Source organism: Pinus tabuliformis, chromosome X (genome assembly GCF_031772625.1).
Source record: "Pinus tabuliformis cultivar Carrire ecotype Pingquan chromosome X, CPIR1, whole genome shotgun sequence".
NCBI lineage: Eukaryota > Viridiplantae > Streptophyta > Pinopsida > Pinales > Pinaceae > Pinus > Pinus tabuliformis.
In genome coordinates this window covers 727,709,146-727,730,079 of record NC_142308.1, presented here as the reverse complement: position 1 = coordinate 727,730,079, position 20,934 = coordinate 727,709,146, and the positions used below count along the sequence as shown (strand labels likewise).

General features: G+C 36.7%; 1 long non-coding RNA gene and 1 pseudogene across 1 annotated transcript; both read left to right on the top strand.

Annotated features, from left to right (window-relative positions):
- The first annotated feature begins 10,384 nt into the window (after positions 1-10,384).
- On the top strand, positions 10,385-11,500 carry LOC149142001 (arabinogalactan O-methyltransferase 1 pseudogene; annotated as a pseudogene).
- A 4,900-nt stretch (positions 11,501-16,400) lies between these two features.
- On the top strand, positions 16,401-17,804 carry LOC149142000 (uncharacterized). Its single transcript, XR_016264840.1, has 3 exons — positions 16,401-16,462; positions 16,563-16,921; positions 17,305-17,804. It is a non-coding gene; the product is annotated as an uncharacterized LOC149142000 (long non-coding RNA).
- The last annotated feature ends 3,130 nt before the right edge of the window (positions 17,805-20,934 follow it).

The following is a 20,934-nucleotide window of genomic DNA, read 5'->3' as shown; positions in this document are numbered from 1 at the left end:
GATTCCGGGCCAATATCAGCAGGTGACCCACTACCTGAAGTAGGCGGAAGATGAGATGACAAAGGTTGAATGATCAGAATGATAATGAGTTCAACACCTTGGTCCTCGAGTGAATCTTGTAATTCAGGAAAAGGCTCCGCAGATAATATTTCAGACAGAGGAGAGGAAAAGGAACTAGGTGAACCAGATGGTTCAACCATGATGACCTTGTCTTAGTTAACAGGAAAAAAGAGAGATAAACTTCAAGGCTTTAAAATGTTCTTTAGGGAAAACTCATGATTTGGTCTAGAAAAGACTAACATGATGTTATAAGATCATGGGCAATCAATTTTTTAAGATGCATAAATAGACTGATGCTCTTTCATATTTTAAGAGTCGAGAATGAAACAAAGATGACTCTATCACTTTCGATTGGAAATGAGATCGAAAGGAAAAGTGCTCAAATGATCTTTTAAGTTTAATGAATCAAAAAGATCAAATCACTGCTCTGGACGATCTAGGTAAAGAGGATTATCAGGCAACTGTGAACTACAGAATACCTCCTGGCAAACTGAGAAGTACGAGCAGGCGATCTCCCCGAATGATGTGTTTGGTTTATCACGTTTGCAAGGCAACCGACTCGGCTTCCTATGGATAAAGGATTGCAACCTAGAGGGGTCTCTCGTTATATATTCAATGGTACGAGGAGCACAAATCCGTACTAGCGTTGTCTAGTGTCGAAGCTAATGACTACTGCTAGGTTTAAAGCCAGCATAACCCGTCTCTAGCCTAGACCTTCTAGATGTGATCGTTAGGTTTCAAATGTGCCTTAGGTTAATTGAGTTCATTTTAAAGTTTATCTTGAGTTATGTCTCAGTTTTCAAGCCTTAGCGATGTGAATTGAAAAACCCTAAATGCAGTTAAATGAGACAATACCCTTTCAATTCGATGAATTGTCTACACTAGAGAGGTTAGGAAACACACAATCAAATGCAAATAGCCAAGCAACTAAAAGAAAAATGATTTTTCACTACTTCACTTTTTGAGAAAATAAGCTAATGAAAAATACATTCCAATTCATAATTTTCTAACAAGTACATTCTAACAGTCCTTTCAAAATCAAAGATAATTCTTTTTCTTTTTAAATGCCAATGCAATCGTAGCCTTTAATGATGCTAATTGTTGTAACATTTTTATACTTTTCATGGAATGACGAAATGAATCTCTCATAAAACACTTCAATGAAAAATTTTCGAGACGATTAATTCTCAAGAAAATGAAAAACATGAAAAGATAATCTCTTTCAAACTAATGAAACAAAGACTTTACCAAAAACAAGACAAGCAATGTGATCAATGCCGGAAAAGAAACGTTTAGAGATGCAAATGAAAACTTTTCAAACTTGTGTAATGGAGGTCAAATCCATAGAAGGACCATAAACAAAATGCAAGGAGTAAATGCACCAACAACTTGACTCACTGAGTTCACAATCAACTAAATGGATGACAATCTAGATGCCCTAGAGCCACTAACCATCCAATGACCCAAGAAATCAAGCAAAAACATGACAAATCAACAAGCAAACAAACCGAATGAAAAGCAACTTTCTAGTCAGGGAGAAGACTATCTAAAAAGCTTACAGGGTAGAAATCATGAGAGCAAAACACACTGGCCAAGATTTGGCGCAAACCCTAATCTTCACTTACAGGCATCGGCATGACTGACTAACTAACAACAAGTGCCAGAAGGGGGTCTGCGTGATTGTTTCTCAACATATCGCATTGATCAGCGCAACTGTTAGCAAATTAAGTGCATTGAGCAAGGATGCTAAGGAAAAAAAAAAGTTGGGACTAGACTTGCTACTATGAATTTCAAACCCAGAGAAGTAAGCAGAGTAAAACAAAAATAACTAAAGGGAAATGGAAAAACTAGAAAAGTTCACACAAAATCATGAAATTCAAAGAAAACAAATAGAAGAATTGGATCTCCAGCAGAGTCGCCAATTTGTGGTGAAGTAAAATTATGAGTGCGGACACAAACAATTCCTCTGGCCTGATAATGGGTCTAGCCACAACTGATACATTCTATGGAATATTTACTTAGGTTATAACCTGTTAGCCCTACTATGTAGCACTGACTTTCTAATGTAAGAGAGAAGCATGGTCTGTTGGGTTGTGTCCAAAAGAGGGCTCACTTTTTGTCATTCTTCCTTTCTTCCTACCCCGCTTACTCTCCTCCACCTCTGTTCCCCTATTTGTATCCTAAACCCAATAGAGTAACCCTCTTTGGCCTCAACCCCAAGTGAAAAACCCCAAACCAACCATAAAACCCTACCATATGTCTTCGCGCGTTCATAACTCGTCGCGCCGCATCCCCACCGTTGATCACCCCACCTATCCAACGGCTCTCATCGCACTCGATAAATGCGACCCACTCTACCACTCTCCGCTGTCAGATCATCTCCGCCAAGATCTGACAGTCTTCGCTTTCATCGCGTCGGCAACTTAATCGAGCGATAGCGCATGATGAGAGCGATTTTTCTCTCTCATCCGCTGCTACGTGTCAATCATTGAATGGAATCGCTTGACCCCGGGATTTTACCATTTTACACCTGAAAGCAGTGCGATGAAAACCATTACCGCCCGACCAATCCACCCCGCCCATTAAACGTCCGTGTATCTCCATAGCCCGATGACCACCCGATCTATCCGCTGAAGATCTAATGGCCCTAACACACCTCGCTCCCACCTCGGCCGATAGCCTTAGCCGTCCATTTCCCTGATCCGACGGTCATTCTTCTCGCTCACACAAATCGTCCACCTGCCCACGCACTCCATGTCTTCTCACCATTCCATTGCCCAAAGAAGGATATGACCAGCTCGTCCATCATCAGTTACAGTCAGATCCCCAACAACCATATTTAATAGAAAGCATGGCCAAGGGAGAAAAGGACATAGCATGACTCTATAACTGAATTTATCAGTCATGGACTCCACTGGTACGAGCACTCCAACTGCCTAAAGGACAACACAGCACCTGAACAGATCAAATTCACCCACTGAATCAAGTAACCTTGTCCAGAGACTCCATTAGGCGGTTAAATGCAGTTGGTGGTCAATTATGACCCCTCCATACCTGAAAGGCCAAGTGCCGTAGTATTGTAAATTTATAAATATCCAGAAGCAAGATGTAATCAAGGTTGGCATTTGATGTAAGGTTCAACTTCTGGAGACTGTAGACATTTTGTCACTTGTAGCATCTCATCTTCATTTTCAGCAAATACAAGCTTATTTTTCTATTAACTGCTCACTGTCCATTTCCTTTGTTCTAAGCTTGTACCTAATATTTTTTATTCTTAATCTTTTGATGTTTAGCACTGGATAACTATCATCTTATCTCTATGTTAAAATATTGGATGCAACACTAAATAGGTTACCCAGGTTTCTTTCTATCTAATGCAAGAGAGTTGTCATCTTTTCTTTGCATTAATAGATTAGATTTACAGGTTTCTATACTAGTTTCAACTAGCCATCATATGGTCTTGTGTATCTGCTGGTGTGGTTAGTACTCTCCATATTCACCTAATATCTAAAACTGTGAGCATTGGTGGTCTAAAGCCTTGTAGTCTGAGGTTGTTCATGCATGTCTGGAGTGAAACAAAGTAGAAGTGGTTATCTAGCTTGAACCAAACCATCATTCCTTCCATTAAACCTTACAACAATAGTTGAATTTATATGTTGCAGGCATCTCCGAGCTACAACCTAGGAGAGTTTCTTGGAATCCTAACATAACCAGTTAAGAGGGCCTACCTCTTAGTACGCTTATCCTGTTTGGTGGTGACCTTGCTTGCTCACTCCATTTATTTCTCGTTTCCTTCTTCGAAAACCTGAACCAAGTAAACAATAGCAAACAACAATTGTGCTAATAGACAAATTGTAATTCAACCTGCTTAATAAGTCAAGAAACATTAAGCCATGAACATGTGAGATGACACATTATGTAGGAAATCAATCGATAGTTGCATATATATTGAATCAAGAAGAGATTACAACCATTGCCTTAACGTTGTTGTTCTCCTCTGACAAAACCAGGTTCCCACACACTTCTGTTAGCATTCCATGATGGCCTAAACAATGATAGTTTTAAGGTTCTTCCATTTAGGCTTCACACTAAACCAAATCCACACTTCTCCCTCACACACAATTAGAGAGCTACAACTATGAATAGCTTGTTGTTTACTCCAAACTTAATTAGCACTAGCACACCAACATTAACATTAGCTTATGCTTGGAAAAAATGGAGGTTTATATAATATGAATGGATGGGAGATGGTTCATATTCTCATGGGAGAAAGTCTTATATTTTGAGGTAGTTCCATCCTTATAGGGGAAAGGAGCCCAAACTAACATCCTTGACTCCATCCAGCTCAACCATTTACCAGACTTCCGTTACGAAGCTTCTAGAGATTGAAACTTTGGCTCCTTATTTAAAAAAATTTCCAAAAGAGGATCAATGCGACTGAAACAAATCTCAGTCACTTTAGTCGGCACTAGGAGGACAAAGGTAATTAGCGCCAGTCTTGTAAATTGGGAAAAGCAAAAGATTTGTGGGAAATGGTGCATAAGGGAATTGTTTTGCTCATGAAGAGGGACACAATGGGAGTTTCTTCGTGAAGGGAAAGCATGTAGGGTTCACTGTAGAGGTCCTCCAGGATCGAGGAACGGGGAGTACAGGGACAACGACAAAATGTTGTGTAACACATATGAATGAGGAAGATCCTGGTTGGTCTGTTCGGTAAACATATGGATCTGATAGTGTTTATTGCGATAATCAGAGTTGTATCAAACTCTCTGAAAATCGAGTTTTTCATGATAGATACAAGCACATTGATATCCGATATCATCAACTCAGAGATTGTGTATAGAAACGGATTATGTTGTTAGAGTACATTCCCATGGAGGAGAAAGATGTTGACATTTTGACAAAGGCATTGTCAAGATGTAGATTCGAGTTTCATAGAGGCAGGATCAGGGTAGCTGATGATCCCTTTCTTATTGAGAGGGAGTGTTGAGAAATGGCAACGAGAAATTCCATTTTAAATTTGTCCTTGAATTTAAACTGTGAATTAAAATCGAATTCTATTCTCATATCAACTTGTAAATAGCTAATTAAGTTTAATTAACTTAATTAGCTTAGGCATTTCAATCTGGAAGTCTTTCTGAAATCATGTATATGTTCTCCCTAAGTTTAATTGTGATTTGTAATTAGATAACTCATTTTACTGAGTTATGTTCAGTTAAATTAGTTCCAAATTATTTGTGGAACTAATAGACAGTTAACAGTTAGTTGGTGCACTAGTGCATCCAAAAGTGTCACTCTAGTTAACTGAAGATTCCCTTATCAAAAACTCATGCATGTCGATTATGAGAAAGAATGACCCAATTGAGACTAGAGTGTGGGGATAGTGTACTATCAGTGGTATGATTTACTGAGTTGTATAGATCACGCATGCAATCAAGAAGAATTGTGCAGTTTTGGAAGCATTGGATTCCCATTAATATGGGTTATTTAGCCATAGGAATTGGACAAGGAAATAGGGGCTTGGAGAGCTACAGAATAGGCTAAGGATTTGGCTTGAGCTAGCTTGTGAGTTGAGAGATTGAGCATACTTGTGCAGAATTGTTCTAGTGAGAACAAGCTTTGTATCTTCAGTCATATTCTGATTAATGCAATACAGATCGCGAATTTTTGAGCAATGGATTTCCCCAGATAAACTCATTGTATTATGTGCCATTGATTTATCTTCTTCTTGTTCATATTGTTTTCATCGATTTATTGGCTTCCACTGGTTGAAAGTAGAAGTAGATTCTTGTCTTGTGCTTTAAGAAATTGCATGAGCTTGTGAATCTACAAGAAATTCTATAGTGAGATCTTATGGCTCAATTGAGTCAGCACATGACCATGACATATTTACCAAAGATGTGGGCCACCAAAGAAGGCAGTCAAATGCACAAGAATCAAGAAGAAAATATTAATCAATTCTGACACTGATCTGAAATAAATGACCAATGTTCATGGCCAACCTACCTATGGCAAGGTAGAATGGATGATACCAAAGCACCACCGCATAAGGAATGCTAGTACAAAGGAGTAAATACCATGCTACATCGAACCTCGAGAGATAAGTTTCTAAGAGCAAAAAACATTCAAATTGTATCTCTCCACAGAAATTCAATAACCCGAGAATGATTACAATCGCTAAGAACCTCCTAGGGAACATAGAGCATTACATCCAAATCCAGAATGTAATCAAAGGTACACTACAAGTCGATCAGTGATACATATTTTCATAAATGCAATCACCAAAATGAGGAGGGAAAAATACGATTGAAACAGAGCCTCAACCACCCAAACATGGAATACCGCGAAGATTCCAAGTGAAAATTGAAATCAAAGAAACCAAAAACCTAGATTACTCCCTATTGCTGGAAAATCAAACTGCAACATCCCACTAGACCAAAGAAAATCCAAAGTCTTAGAATTACCAAAGGACGAACCAATAAATTCAAAAACCCTGAGGCCAAAAGGATGAGATGAGAGGACTAACAACACCAATAGCACCAACAACAAGGGAAACTCCACCAATATTGACCATAACGCCAATGAAGCACCTTAAAGAGTTTAGTGAACACGAGATATTTAAAGCGAAACTTCTTTCTTTTAGCCACCTCCAGACATTCTATATCCACATCCATGTTGACACTCACATGAATAGGAGAAGACATATAAAACACCAGAAAGAAGCCAAAACTATGTAACCCCCACACCACCAAATCTCAAGAACCCCCTTAAAAGATAACCTTATTTAATTCATGAGCTCAAGCGTCTTTTGCCAACTTTTTGAGCATCAATGATTGTGAGAACAATGAGGAGCACCGCAGACATAACCAAAACAGATAACTGGAAAAAAATCGAACACGACATCAACATCTTCAAACTGTCCTCCTCCAATACCTTAAGCAAGCAGTACCCATAACTACCCCCATGGTGCAACTTTAGATCCAATTACTTATACTTAAATCCACATAATATTTAATGTCATGTAAAACAAATTCTTGTGCAAACAAAATTTTCGATATAATTTTCGTATAATGTCGTTTTTCTCATTGAATTAAATTTTAATAACTCAAAACTCAACGTATGATCAAAGTTTCACAACTTTATTATAATTTAATGGACAAGTTTAAATGTCAACATGATTAATGATTAAAACACCATTATATATATATATATATATATATATATATATATATATATATATAACATCTTTTTAATAAGAGAGTGTATATTTCCACAATTATTCATATTGAGAGAAATTTTGTAGGTGAAATTGTGTGAATGATTTTTAATCTTGTCCAATGTTTCGAGTGGACACTCCACCCATTGTCAAGGACCTGAGAATTGAATGATCACAAACAAGTGCTGTGAATTATTTTATATAAGAAAGTTTCGAATTAGTTGTTAACGATTAATATTAAAATAATAGAATAGTTGTTAGAGTAACAACAACATATTAATATATTTGTTAAAGAATAAGTTATTGAAATTAAATTCGAATGAAAAAATTTAGTTGTTAAATGAAAGTGTCAAGTAAACTTATTTACATAAATAAGTAAATAGTTAATGGTGTAGTCTAACTTATAGACGAAAATTAAAAATACATAATTAAAAAGAAATGAGGACTATGTTGGGACAATATAATTACGAAGGGCATAGTTAAATAGATGTTTACTTAATTAAAGGGGAAGATGAGATTCAGAAGAAAATTTAGAATTCCCCGATCGGGGTGCGTGCCAGTACACTGTCCCACTTAGGACTCTAATTAACAGTGACTAGATGAGTATATTGCAATACAGTGGAGGTTGACTGAAATTGTTAGGCCATCCCTGGGCATAGACTCATCAAGCACTGGGAATTGAGGGAGAAGCCGAAAGAATGGGTCCTAGGGTGGACGAGGAGCCTCCTCATTGCAACCACCAAGGAGGAGCGGATGAAAATTGGATGTTCAACATATTAGCACTTTGACTTATGCATATACAATAGGCACTCTTGAGCAGGTGAGGCAGATGATTGCGGGTTGGGAGACCGACCTTAATGAACGGGCTGAGAAGGAGATACAAATGGAGGAATGGCATTTGTTGGTCCCCGATCCAGGCCACACTCGTGGCAGGCTCACTCAGTACAAGCAAACAATCCATCTCTATTGGATGATGAAGAGCACAGTAGTCATAGCTAATATGAACGCCACTGGTTCCATTAAATATGATCCTAGGTTTCATGAAATTCAGAGGGAATTCCAACTTGTTCAATTTCAAATTCAGTAGTTGAATGTCCATCTAGGGCGTATTGAGAAGCACATTCCGTTCCTCCTTCAATCAGAATTATCAGGTTCCAGTGCAGAGTACCCAACCTCGGTGGAGTCCTCAGATGAATAGTATTTAATAGTTTATTTTTTATTAAATTTTGATGATGTATATGTCGAGTACTTATGTTAGCATGTTAAGGGTGAATTGGTTTCTAGACATTCAGGCCTATAAGGATGAGTATGAAAGACTTAAGAACCTTAGATTTTGGATGGCTTATAATGTGTTCCGATGGCCAACATACATGATTTCCCAATGGGTAGGTTGAGGCCACAAAATGTCTTTTATGGATGTAACCTACTTTGAAAATGAATGAATGAAAGGTCCTACTAAGCTTACAAAAATATAAAATAGAATAATAATAATGATTAGGAAAATGAGAGAGAATGAAATAAAAAATGAAAAGAAATAAGCGAAAAAGGAAAAAAATATGAAATTGATAAAAAAAAAGGTTGTTTTTTATGAATTATAAGCAACAAAGAAAATTAAATATATTATAACTTTAACTAAAGAAAATTGAACTAATGAGTGAGAAAATATATGATAACTTTAACTAAAGAAAATTGAACTAATGAGGGAGATAGTGGATAACTGATTGCCAAGCATTGCTTAATTTATAGCCATCTTCTCAATTAAAGTTTTCCGAGTGCTTCTGAATTTCAAGTGTGACTCTAATGGTTATGGAGTTGTAAAATGGAACAGAGGTGAGAATTTTGGTTTGATTGAAGTAGACCAGATGTTTTGAATTGAAAAGAGTGCTAAGCTATGACAGATTTGGAGAGTCGAAGATGATTGGTGTCGAGAATATGTTCATTAATTCAAGCTTTGAAGGGTCGCCTTGTCTGGCCAATGTATAATTTTCCACATGAACAGGGAATCTGATAACCCCCAAATTCAACATGGGGTCAAACTTATCTTTGGCTGATTGGAACATATGCTTCAAGGTTTTATGAGGTTTAAAAATGGTTTTAATGTTTTTTTCACAGGTTTAATGCTATAATGTCAATATTGCCTTTTATGTAAGGGAGAGAGATTTGACCTTGAGGAGGAGAAGAATGAGGGTTAATGGATTTGGCATTAGAGACTCTCTTGAAAGCTTGATTGATTTGAGAAGAGGAATAACCCTTACCTTTGAAGACTTTAACACCTTTAAAAATCCTTAAATTATGTAACTCCAACCACTAAAATTTACAATTCCATATTTTCATGAGAGTTATTTATAAGTGAGACTTTTTGGAGTTTCTGGTGGATTTGTGGCCAAAATAGGGCAAAAAATATTGTGCTCAAATTTGTGTTGTTTAAATAGGGTTTTTCACTGCATATGTGGATTCAACACCTTAAAAAATCCCTAGGGTACTTCGATTGTGAAGAGTTCACCGGTCAAACTTGTGATTTCAATGAATCTTTACTAGATTCTAGACAAAATAAATTAGAAATTCAGCACCCTAAAAAATCCCTAGGGTACTTCAATTGTGAAGAGTTCACCAGTGAAACTTGTAATTTCAATGGATCTCTGCCACATTCTAGAGAAAATAGATTAAAAAATAACGCTGAAAACTTTTCAAAAAGTGTCACTTATAGACAATTGGATTTCATCTGCATTTTGGACAGAACTAGTAAAAGAAAAATATAATTTGCCTTGGATAACAAAATTCTGGCTAGTGAATTTTTTTATTTTTTTTTAAATCCAATTTTGGAAATGTTTGAATATTTTTTTATGGTAAAAATGTATTCAGCACAGTGAGAACTTCCCAAATACCCAAAATCTTGAAACTTGATAACTATAATCAAAATTTCAAAAAAAAAAAAAAATATTAAGAGATTTTCTCAAATTCCCGAAATTGTAACTTCGTTATACTCCGTCACGTCTAAACACCATGCAGATTGGTAATTAGCTGCAACGTTGACCGTGTACAATAACAGAAACCATCCTCACTGGCACGTCACTCTCGCCTTAAACTCACCATTAAATAAGCGCATTTCGAAGTATCTTTTCTGGTCAACCAAAAGTTTCTTAAAAACACTCTCACAACGCACAACCCAGGTTGATATTAAAACAGATTTCGTTGGCTTTCCGAGAGTGAGCCAGCCCAGCCCATTGGAACCGATCCAATCCAATGAAGAATAACAAGAGGCTTCCATTGTCCAAAATTCCGTGGCTTGTAAGGAGTTTGGTGGCACTAATATTAGTAACAGCTGTATTCACCTCGTTGCCGCAGATCAGGCAGGACGGGAAGGATGCCTCCGGCGTCAAGGATTACCTGTTACCTGCCTGCAACTCGTCTTTTTCGCCTTCAGCGGGTGGAATTGAGCACGATCAGCGGGGCATTCCGGGCGAGGTTGCGAGGGCGCTTGTTCATTACAGAGGTGAAATCGAGCTGACCCTGAAAGTTCTCTCCATGAGAAGCCCCTGCAATTTCCTAGTTTTTGGCCTCGGCCACGACAGCGCCCTCTGGAATGCCCTCAATGCCCACGGCAACACCGTTTTCCTGGAGGAGGACTCCAATTGGCTACGACAAATTCGGAAAAGCCAACCGGGAATGAATGCCCATCACGTCCAATACCAAACGAGGATGTCCAACGCTGACGCTCTGCTGCGCAACTACAGAAGAAGTCGATCCTCCTGCAGCCCCATCCGGCCCTTGAGATCCTCCAAGTGCGAGCTCGCTCTCACCAATTTGCCTTCGCTCGTGTACGATACCGAGTGGGACGTCATCATGATTGACGGTCCTCGCGGTTTCTTCGACGCAGCACCGGGGAGAATGTCCGCCATTTTCACGGCAGCAGTGATGGCCAGGAACAGGAAGAAGGAAGGATCCACAGATATTTTCCTTCATGATGTTGACAGGAGAGTGGAGCAAATGTATGGCCGGGAGTTCCTGTGCAGCAGCAATCTGGTGGGATCTTCGGGGAGGCTTTGGCATTTCAGGGTTCCCCGATCATCCAGAGTGAATCCCACCGCCGGTGGAGCTAGCAATGGCAGTGCCGGCTTATTCTGTATGTGATCCGTACTTTTACCCTGCCTCATGACCAACAATGATGGTTTCCATGTTTAAGCACCAGTGTATTTCGCACAGATTATGGAAATAATAAGCTTTCAGCTCGTTTTTCGAACAGTATGCATCGACATCTGTTTTTTTGGCTCAATTCTGTCCTTTCTAGACAGCATGCATCCACACTTGTTTTTTGTTTTTATCTACAGCATGCATCCCACTTGTTTTTGTTTTTATCTGCTTAGGTTGTTTTTTTTCACATTTATTTAATTTAAAACGATTTTTACGATTATTCTTTTTTATTTTCCTTACAGTTTGCATTTTAATTCATGTTGTTTTATCTTAATATGTAATGCAATTCAATGTCACAATAACATACTAATATCAATAAAACTTGTTCATTTTGAAATGTGTTATCACAAAACAATAAAATATCAATAAAACTTGTTATTTTGAAATGTGTTATCACAAAACAATAAAATCACTAAAATATTTTGCTGATCAGGGTATATATGTGAACTTTGAATGGAAGAGAGTTTGGGAGTTTGTTGAACTTTGTTCTTTTGTTTGAGTGTTTAATTTACAGTTGTAAAAAGGGGAAAACTAAGGAGGAGACATCTAACAAGATTGACTTGAAAGTGTTCTACAATAAAATCACTGTATATATGTGAACTTTGAATGGAAGGGAGTTTGGGAGTTTGTTGAACTTTGTTTTTTTGTTTGAGTGTTTAATTTACGGTTGTAAAAAGGGAAAACAAAGGAGCAGACACCTAACAAGATTGACTTGAAAGTGTTGTTTGCAGTGTTAATGTGTCTTAAAAGTTAATTGATGAATTTTATTTATTATTATAGGTTATGGTGTTAACATGTTGTAAAAGGTAATTGATGAATTTTCTTTATTATTATATGTGATGTTGAAACGAATGATTTAATAATTAAGGGTGATGCATTTAATAAAATATGATAGATTAATGAATCTTCATTTAATTTGACTTAGAAATGAAACACGAACATGAAACATGATAGATTGATCATCAAAGTTATTAAAACTTAAAAAAATTGTCTTATAGTTACAAAGTTTTTGAAAGTTGAAAAAATTGTCTTATAGTCACAAAGTAAAATAATATCATATAGTTACAAAGTAAAATAATATCATAGATGAATTTTTATTTAGTGAGGAAGCATGATGCATTTAATAAATTAATTTAATAAGTTAGAAAAAATAATAACATACATCACAATTTCCCATATTACAATAGTCCATAAATTTTATTAGAATTTACCATAATCCCAATAACACATAAATTTCACTCTTATAAATTATAACCATCCGAGAATTGAAAATTAAATGTTAATTTAGAATAAATATGATTATGAACAAAAAACTTCTTTTTAGATATTTTGATTTGTTTAGAGATGAGTCATTAGTAACTAATTAGGCCGATAGGCCTTCCTTTGAGTGAGACTTTCGTCGTCCTTTTCTTTCTAAGGTTGACACCTGGCGTCCACATTCGGCGGGCATACAACGGGCAAATTGTTCATATGTGTCGGGCAATTTCTGTTTATTCTCAGCGATTTCCAAGAACTTCCTGCTTTCTTCCACCATATCCGTCCGTTTGGTAGCATTATTGCTGGGTGGCATTATTGCTCAACTCTCTCCAAAACCCAGTTATGCGGTGCACGATCAACAAATTCATGCTTTGAAAACCCTGTTTTGCGGTGCACACACATTCGTGGCTTGAAACCCCTGTTCTGTGATGCACGATCAACAAATTTGTGCTTTGGAAACCCTGTTCTGCGGTTGACGACCAATTAAGATGTGCTTATTCCGTGCTTCCATGACCTTACCGACAGCCTTCTTGGATCAAACTTCATCAACAAACAGACAACCCTGTTTGACAATCTCACAAAGTATAGCAGTGTTCAAACAGACAGAGGAGCTTGGTTTGACAATCTCACAAAGTATAGCAGTGTTCAAACTGACAGAGGAGCTTGGTTTGACAATCTCATGAACGGAGCTGGAAATCGTGAGTCGGAACTGTGTTTAGAATACATCTGCACAACATCATTTCTTCCAGGTCAGCTCCTTCTTCAACTACTTTGTTTCCCTTTCCTTGCCATATCATCTCTCTCAATCCTGTTTTGCTTCCTAGGGATTTGCTGGACTTCATTAATGATAGGCTTATGAATTTTTATTACATGGTTGTCCTCTACTTTCTCCTTTTCCTTCATTCGGCATGATTATCCTTCAAAAAAAATCAATTTTGATAAGAGGACATCTCTAAATTATACTGCCAAATATGGCTTCTTCGTGATAGATGCCTCACAAAACCAAGTTATGAAATAGTTTGCGGGAAGCAGGTTGTTCCATTGCTGGCACACAATTCGATATACACAAATTGCATAGGAAGCCAATAGAATATATCCATATGAAGATCCTGCGGCAATTCGTTCCACCCTGTGAAAATACAAGAGTCGTTGATTCAATTTCCATATTTCTTAACTCAACCGGTTCAACAAGGAGACAATAACAATTCGTGACAGTATAATCTGAATCCCGTGACAGTATAATCTGAATCCTTCCTGCTGTCATTTTCCATAGATCCCCTTTTAGTGTTCGTCACTGAACTGTATTCTCCTTCTCCAATTCCTATGTGGAAGTCCATTTTCTCTTTTTCTAACTCATATAATATTCTCTTGCTGGCATCATTTCCACCCTTTATTTTAACTTCCTTTGATTTCCGGTTGGATCCTTTCTCAACCAAAGAATTTGGTTTGGATATTTTAATAAGACTCTAGGTGAACGCTTTCGGTACTGAGCATGGATAGTGTAATTTTGAAAAGGATGCATCCCCTCAAACAACTGCAATGTTTCTCTGAATTCTTTGATATGGCTATGTATATCTTCAGGATTGTTGGCATTTTTACATGTCTGAAAATTTAGGGACAATGCTGAAATTTTAGGCACAGGTTTGATCTAAGTCACAGGTCTGAGAATCTTTGCACAGATATGAACTATGTCTTCTAAAAAATAAGTAGGTCTAAACTGTTGTCCGCATATTGTTTTAAACTTGTCTTTTCACAGGCCCAAGATTGTTGTACCTCCTTTGCCAGAGGTCAAAAATCTATGAAAAAGTACTTAATGTCACAAAGATATGTGACAATTCAAAAACTCTTGCTTCAGTTACAAGTCTTCATTGTACATAGGTCTGAGATACTGTCATAACTTCGAGCTACTAGGCATTTTTGCACACAAGACATATGCCTCATGTCCAAGAGTTTACAAGTCACAAATTCTCTTCCACAAGTCGGAGCACAACAAATGTTACATGTCTGAAAATTTAGGCACAATTATGAAATTTTAGGCACAGGTTTGATTTAAGTCACAGGTCTGAGAATCTCTGCAGAGATATGAACTATGTCTTCTAAAAAATAAGTAGGTCTAAACTGCTGTCCACATACTGTTTTAAACTTGTCTTCTCACAGGCCCGAGATTGTTGTAGATCCTTTGCCATAGGTCAAAAATCTATGCAAAAGTACTTAATGTCACAAAGATATGTGACAGTTCAAAAACTCTTGCTTCAGTTACAAGTCTTCATTGTACATAGGTCTGAGATACTGTCAGAAGTTTGAGCTACTAGGCATTTTTGCACACAAGACATATGCCTCATGTCCAAGAGTTTACAGGTCACAAATCCTCTTCCACAAGTTCAAGCACAACAAATGTTACATGTCTGAAAATTTAGGCACAATTATGAAATTTTAGGCACAGGTTTGATCTAAGTTTAGTATTGTATACCTTCAGTTTTTCCATATTCTTGCAAATCCATCCCATAACAAAGGAAAGATGAACTATTGCATCTACTACATCAGTTGAATTATCCATGACAATAACAATAGTTGATCCAAGACCTTCTGTGGTCTTGTGTCAACCACTTGACTACCCCTCCTCTACAGAATGCAAAAAGCTGATAAAGAGGACAATGACCCAGCTCTCTCAAAAATGTTTATACCCCTCGACAACTCTTAAGATCCAAAGCATTAGTAGCAGTATGCCACTCCAACAAATATTTAAAACAATATTTGTCATAGTAATGTTTTCATAAAATGATTTGAGAATTCCATGACCTCAAGCCGAGTCGATTAACAATGCATACATGGAGTTGCTAAAATGCAATCGAAGCAGATGCTTGCTTAAATTTTCATGAGAGATGTGCTCCATGGAACTCTTGATTTTATCTTTAAGATGGAATGTGTACAGACTAGAGAGGTGCTTGTTATGATTAGTCTCTTAATTTCTTGATTAGAAAAGGCCTGGTTTTCTGTCAACCACTTGGCTACCCTTCTTTTACAGTGTGCACTAAGCTGAGTAAAAGGACAATAACTTAGCTTCCTCAAAATGTTTATACCCCTAAATGACCCTTTAAATCCAAAACATTAATGGGATTAGGTCACTCCAACATGACTTCAACTTTTCCTACGTCAATTTGCACCCCTCAAAATCAAAGCATATCCAAAATAGAAAATAAATTATTGCCTAAAACATCATTTGAGTTTGGATTTTTTATCACTTGAAATTGCCCTTTATCGCCTGGTTTGACCTTTCTGATTAGTGGGATCCTTGACAGGTTTTTTTTTTCTCAAGTTATGACTATCAATTCACTGTTCTATTGTTTTTAAATCCTCATTTTCAAATTCCCAAAGTTTAGAAAGATTTTTAATATCTGTCTTGAGATTATGAATTTTCATGTTAATGCACAGCTTAGAGATGGAGGAGGCAGAAGATCTGATTAAGAGTCACGGAGGGCACGTCACTGGATCTATCAGCAAGAAAACGGTTGCTATAGATTTCCTAAAATTGCACTTTTTTTTCATTTTTGTATTTTCCCTGATTTATGTCATAAGTGATTAACAATTAATTTCTTTATAGTTCCCTATCTAATTGGATATTTTTTTTAGCAGCAACGTTTTGAAACTTTTCTGTTTTCATATATGCCCTATCCATAGCTATTTGTTGGTTGATGAAGATTTTGGGGGTCGCAAATCTCAGAAAGCAAAAGAACTGGGGTTTGTAATCAATTAGATTTTTTACTATTCTTCTATGGATACCACTTGTGATGCATTTCCATTTAGGTATTTGGTTTCTCATTGGTCTGATCTGTTGCAGGATAACTTTTCTTTCTGAAAATGCTTTGTTTGACACGATCCGTAAGTCAAGGATTGCTTGGCACTCTTGTTGAAGGATGTGCCTGAAGTAGGAAGCTCAACTGAGCCAGCTGTTGTTATTATTAAAGAGTTGGAATGCCCTGAATGTAGAAGGTCGTTTTGTGCTCAATGTGGTGTCCCATGGCATGTGGGTTTGGATTGCTCTGACCTGGAGAAACTGTCCTTTTCTGAGAGGGACAAAGAGGATTTGTTGCTCTTAAAGCTCACCAAAAAAAAAACTTGGCGACTGTGTGGAAAATGTGGACAAATTGTTGAAGAAACGTCTGAATGCTGTAACATGATTTGCAGGATAGTGAACTGGTAAAATACATTTTTGTTGACTATTTTTTTTTAATACCCTATTTGTCTTTGATAAAGATAATTGGTTCCAATCTGAAAATTAGATTTTCTAATCCTAGCTGTAGGTTATGATATCTTTACTGTGTGCACATGGATGCCCAAGTATTTCCAATTGAAAAGCAAAGCTACATACTAATTGTCAATGGCTTAACAAAGATGTTTCTTCAAATGTATCTAGCTTAGGCAAACCTGGTATTTGAAAACTACTTATCTAATATCTTTCACTCGCCTTTGGTGAATCTGTCATTGAAATTTGCTGTTCAATATTGGAAAACTAAGAGCCATTGCTTGGTTATTTAAACCACAAGGTGAACTGAAACATATGGTGGTTGGTGTTGTTTCAGATGTGGTTGTGAGTTTTTTTATAAATGCGGATCAAAGTGGAAGAATGATACAGTGCCTTGCAAATGCTCTGGGTGGGAAGAATGATAAAAGGAGCTGAGATTTTCTTGGATTTGGGACCTGGGAGACAACAAAGTTGTGAAAAATACATATGGCTATAAATATTGTTTACCAAATTCCATTGTGGTTTCTCTTTAAGTTGATCTTTGCAATGTAGTCCTCATTCTCTTACACAGGGGAATTATATCAGTTCTTCTTCATCATGAATAACTTGATTTGTTTCAAAGCGCATGCCATGAAGATTTCATTCAAGAGATACATGCTTGACCAAAAACAAACTTAAAATTTAGTAAGTTCAACCCCATACCTGTTGTGGATCTTTGATAGTCCGGGTTCTTGCGAAGTTTCATGAGTCAAGAGAAAGCCTCAAAGGACCTTGTGAAGTCTCTTTATTGAAATATTTTTGAAGACTTACCTTCACAGGTTTTGGATAATGTGTTCAGGGGTGTTCTGAAGCACATATCATATTTCATTGTAGCCACATTTCTCAGTGATAACGTTAAGCGGTTCAATACAAATGTTGTTATGGGAATTGAGGTTGATTTGAAACTACTAGAATCTTTTGCAGATACTCAATTTCATGACAGTGGCTTGGATGAGCTTCAAGGTGCAACAGATCCAAAAAAGTCTTTGTTAGAGGCAAGGCAATTGGTTAGTCTTTTATTAAACAACGATCCAGAGCAATGGAATCTTAGTTAATGGACATTTATAACAGATTCTTGTGAGGCTAGTCTTTTATTAAACAACCATCCAGAGCAATGGAATCTTAGTTAATGGACATTTATATCAAATTCTTGTGAAGTGTTGAGGATAGAGAACATTGTAAATCAAGATGGGGCTCCATTCATGTATTATCACACTTGCAATGTAAGCCTTCCAGGCCAATGTATTCATGATTTTTCCTTTTTATTGTAGAAAATATATCTAAAAAAGCTAGGACAGCATTTGAAATTCACAAGTTCTCTTCCTTTTTTGGTTCAAGCATGTCAGCATTTTTAAATACATGTGAATGAATCTGGACCCCAAGAAATACATGTTGAATCAGAAATTCTTGTGGTTTTCTTTATGTTCTTCTACATTTACATGCTGCTCTTTTCTTTTTTTTTCTTCCAGTATAAAGGACTCACATTCCCAATCTGTTTTGTCTCCTATATCTTTTACTCTATTTCAGATTTAATAAGCTGTACAATATCAATAGCAGCTCAGAAGGTGGGCCAGCAGAGGTTCTATCAACCTATATTGTGAGCTATCTAGTGCATTATACCTGTCTACTATCAGAAAACAGTAGTTGGATTCCTATTATGTAACATGGAGCTGGCATTATGTATATGTGATAGTTCTCGTTTCAGAAACTTTGTATGCCTATTGTACCACCCATTTCATGAGAGCGTTACATTCAGTGATATCTATTGTGTTATTCTTTTATTCAATTTGATTCACATCAAGTATATTCTCTTTTTACTCATCCAGAGGTGATGATTTTGATTGAAGGCTAAAGATCTAAAAATCATTGTCTATAATTATAGTTTTAATTATGATAATTTTAAGATTTTGTCTCAACCTTTTTTAAATTGTTTTTTCAGTAGTTGTACATTTGAAAGAAAACAACATGTTTTCCAGTTTTATTTTGCATTGCCCAAATTGAATTTGAAGTTTGCTTGGAAGTGGTTTATCAATGTAAGGAAAAATGTTGTGGCTGTGATCAACTATTCAGTACTTGTGGCCTGTGACTTCGCTGAACAGAAAGACAAACAATTATATGGAATGTGAAGAGATAGAAAGCACAATAGCAATTTGGTGAGATACATGAAACCCATGACATTGGCTACATTAGTTATTTAATTACTACATGTTCGAGATAGCTATATATACAATATACAATTATTTTCACAAATAAAAATTTGTGTTGGTTTACATTTCTGGTAAGTCGATAAAAAGCTGTGAACATGGTTGTCCATAACTTGCAGGGGGTTGTTTGGTTTGTGAAGAAGGTGAACAGGGTCATAATCAATAAATTTTCAGTGCAAGAATGTTTGTGAATTTATAGATATATAATTTTAGATCTAAGTATCAAGCAAAATACACACTTTTAAGGCATACATGGTAGGTTTTGCAAAATGTGTAGATATCTTCTTCCCAATATAAATATATAAAAGGGGAAAACTTTTGTCCATCAAATGTGGATTGTAGCCTATTTTTGCGCTATGGTTGCTGGAAGTGTTATTCCTAGTGTTTTCCTATTGCTCTTGATTTGCTTTGCTTTTATTATTTTCACCAACTAATCATGCAACTACTCTTCAAGTAATCCTGCAGCTGGTTGCAACTTCATTATACTTGCTACTTGCATTTGACTGTCTCTTGCTATTGTCTTTGTCACTAACAAGCTTCGTAGATGCTTGGCCATCTATAGAGGTTTCTTGATTTTGGGTATTTAACTTACTCTAAAATCAAAGAAGACATTCAATGTGTTTCGTGTAATATAGATATAAACAAAACATCTAAAGAAAAGTAATTGTGCAATGACCCAGTCCAAGAAAACAAGGTTTTCCACAAGGCTTGAACCAACATCTCTTCTAGAGAAATTCAACAATTCCAATTTATTAATCCTATCGGGCTCTCTTTGTACCTTTTGGGACAATTGCTAGTTGTATGGAAAAACTAATTATAAATTCACCACTAATGCATCATAATTAGATAATAATCCACTCATCCACGTTCCTTGACTGAGATAACTACTTGTAGAAGTCATTAGTGATTACTGTTTCTAGAATGCCGGCACTCGCACGTGTTAATAGTGGTGGATGCAAAAACGAGTGGTGTGGGGGTGGATTTTAAAACGGGTGCCATGGTGGTGGATGCTAAGACGGCTTGCATGCTTGTGGAATTTCATATTTATGAAAGCTTGACATGTCATATTGTTGTTTCTTGGATTTTGGTGCTGCAATAAAATTGCGTGGGTGGGGTGTGGTTCATAACCTTAGCGTTGTAGAGGAATAATAGGGTGGTCATCTCTCGTGAAACGAGTAAGACAACTTGACGACATTTTGCATTGAAAGTTTGAATTGCGATGTAAAGTTTTAATTAGTATGCAAAGTTTTAATTAAACCTGTAACACGAGCTGGTGAACTATAGACGCTTAGATCCATAAACAGTTGAATAATTAAATTTTATGGAAGTATTTATAATTTAAAGTGTAAGCAAATGCTTAGAAAATTTCTTGTTTTTTCTTCTAAAAATATAGAATATGTGAACTACGGTATTCTGTCATTAAGAAGTAGGGAACATTTTGGATGGAGACGGTCAGTCTCGGGTTAGGGTCGGGGTGGGCTGGTCTACATGCGTACAGAAAGTAGAGAGAGAATACTTACGTGCTGGGATGGGAGTAAGTTATGTGGAAGATAGTCAGCCTCTAGCTAGGTCCGGGCTAGGCCAAACTGCATGCATGTGCTTAAAGTAAAGAGAGAATTGTTATGTGGTGGGATGGACAGTAAGTTAGTGAGGAAGAGAAAGACTTCATAATGAAACTGTAGGCGAACTGTGAGAATTGTTATGTGGTGGGATGGACAGTAAGT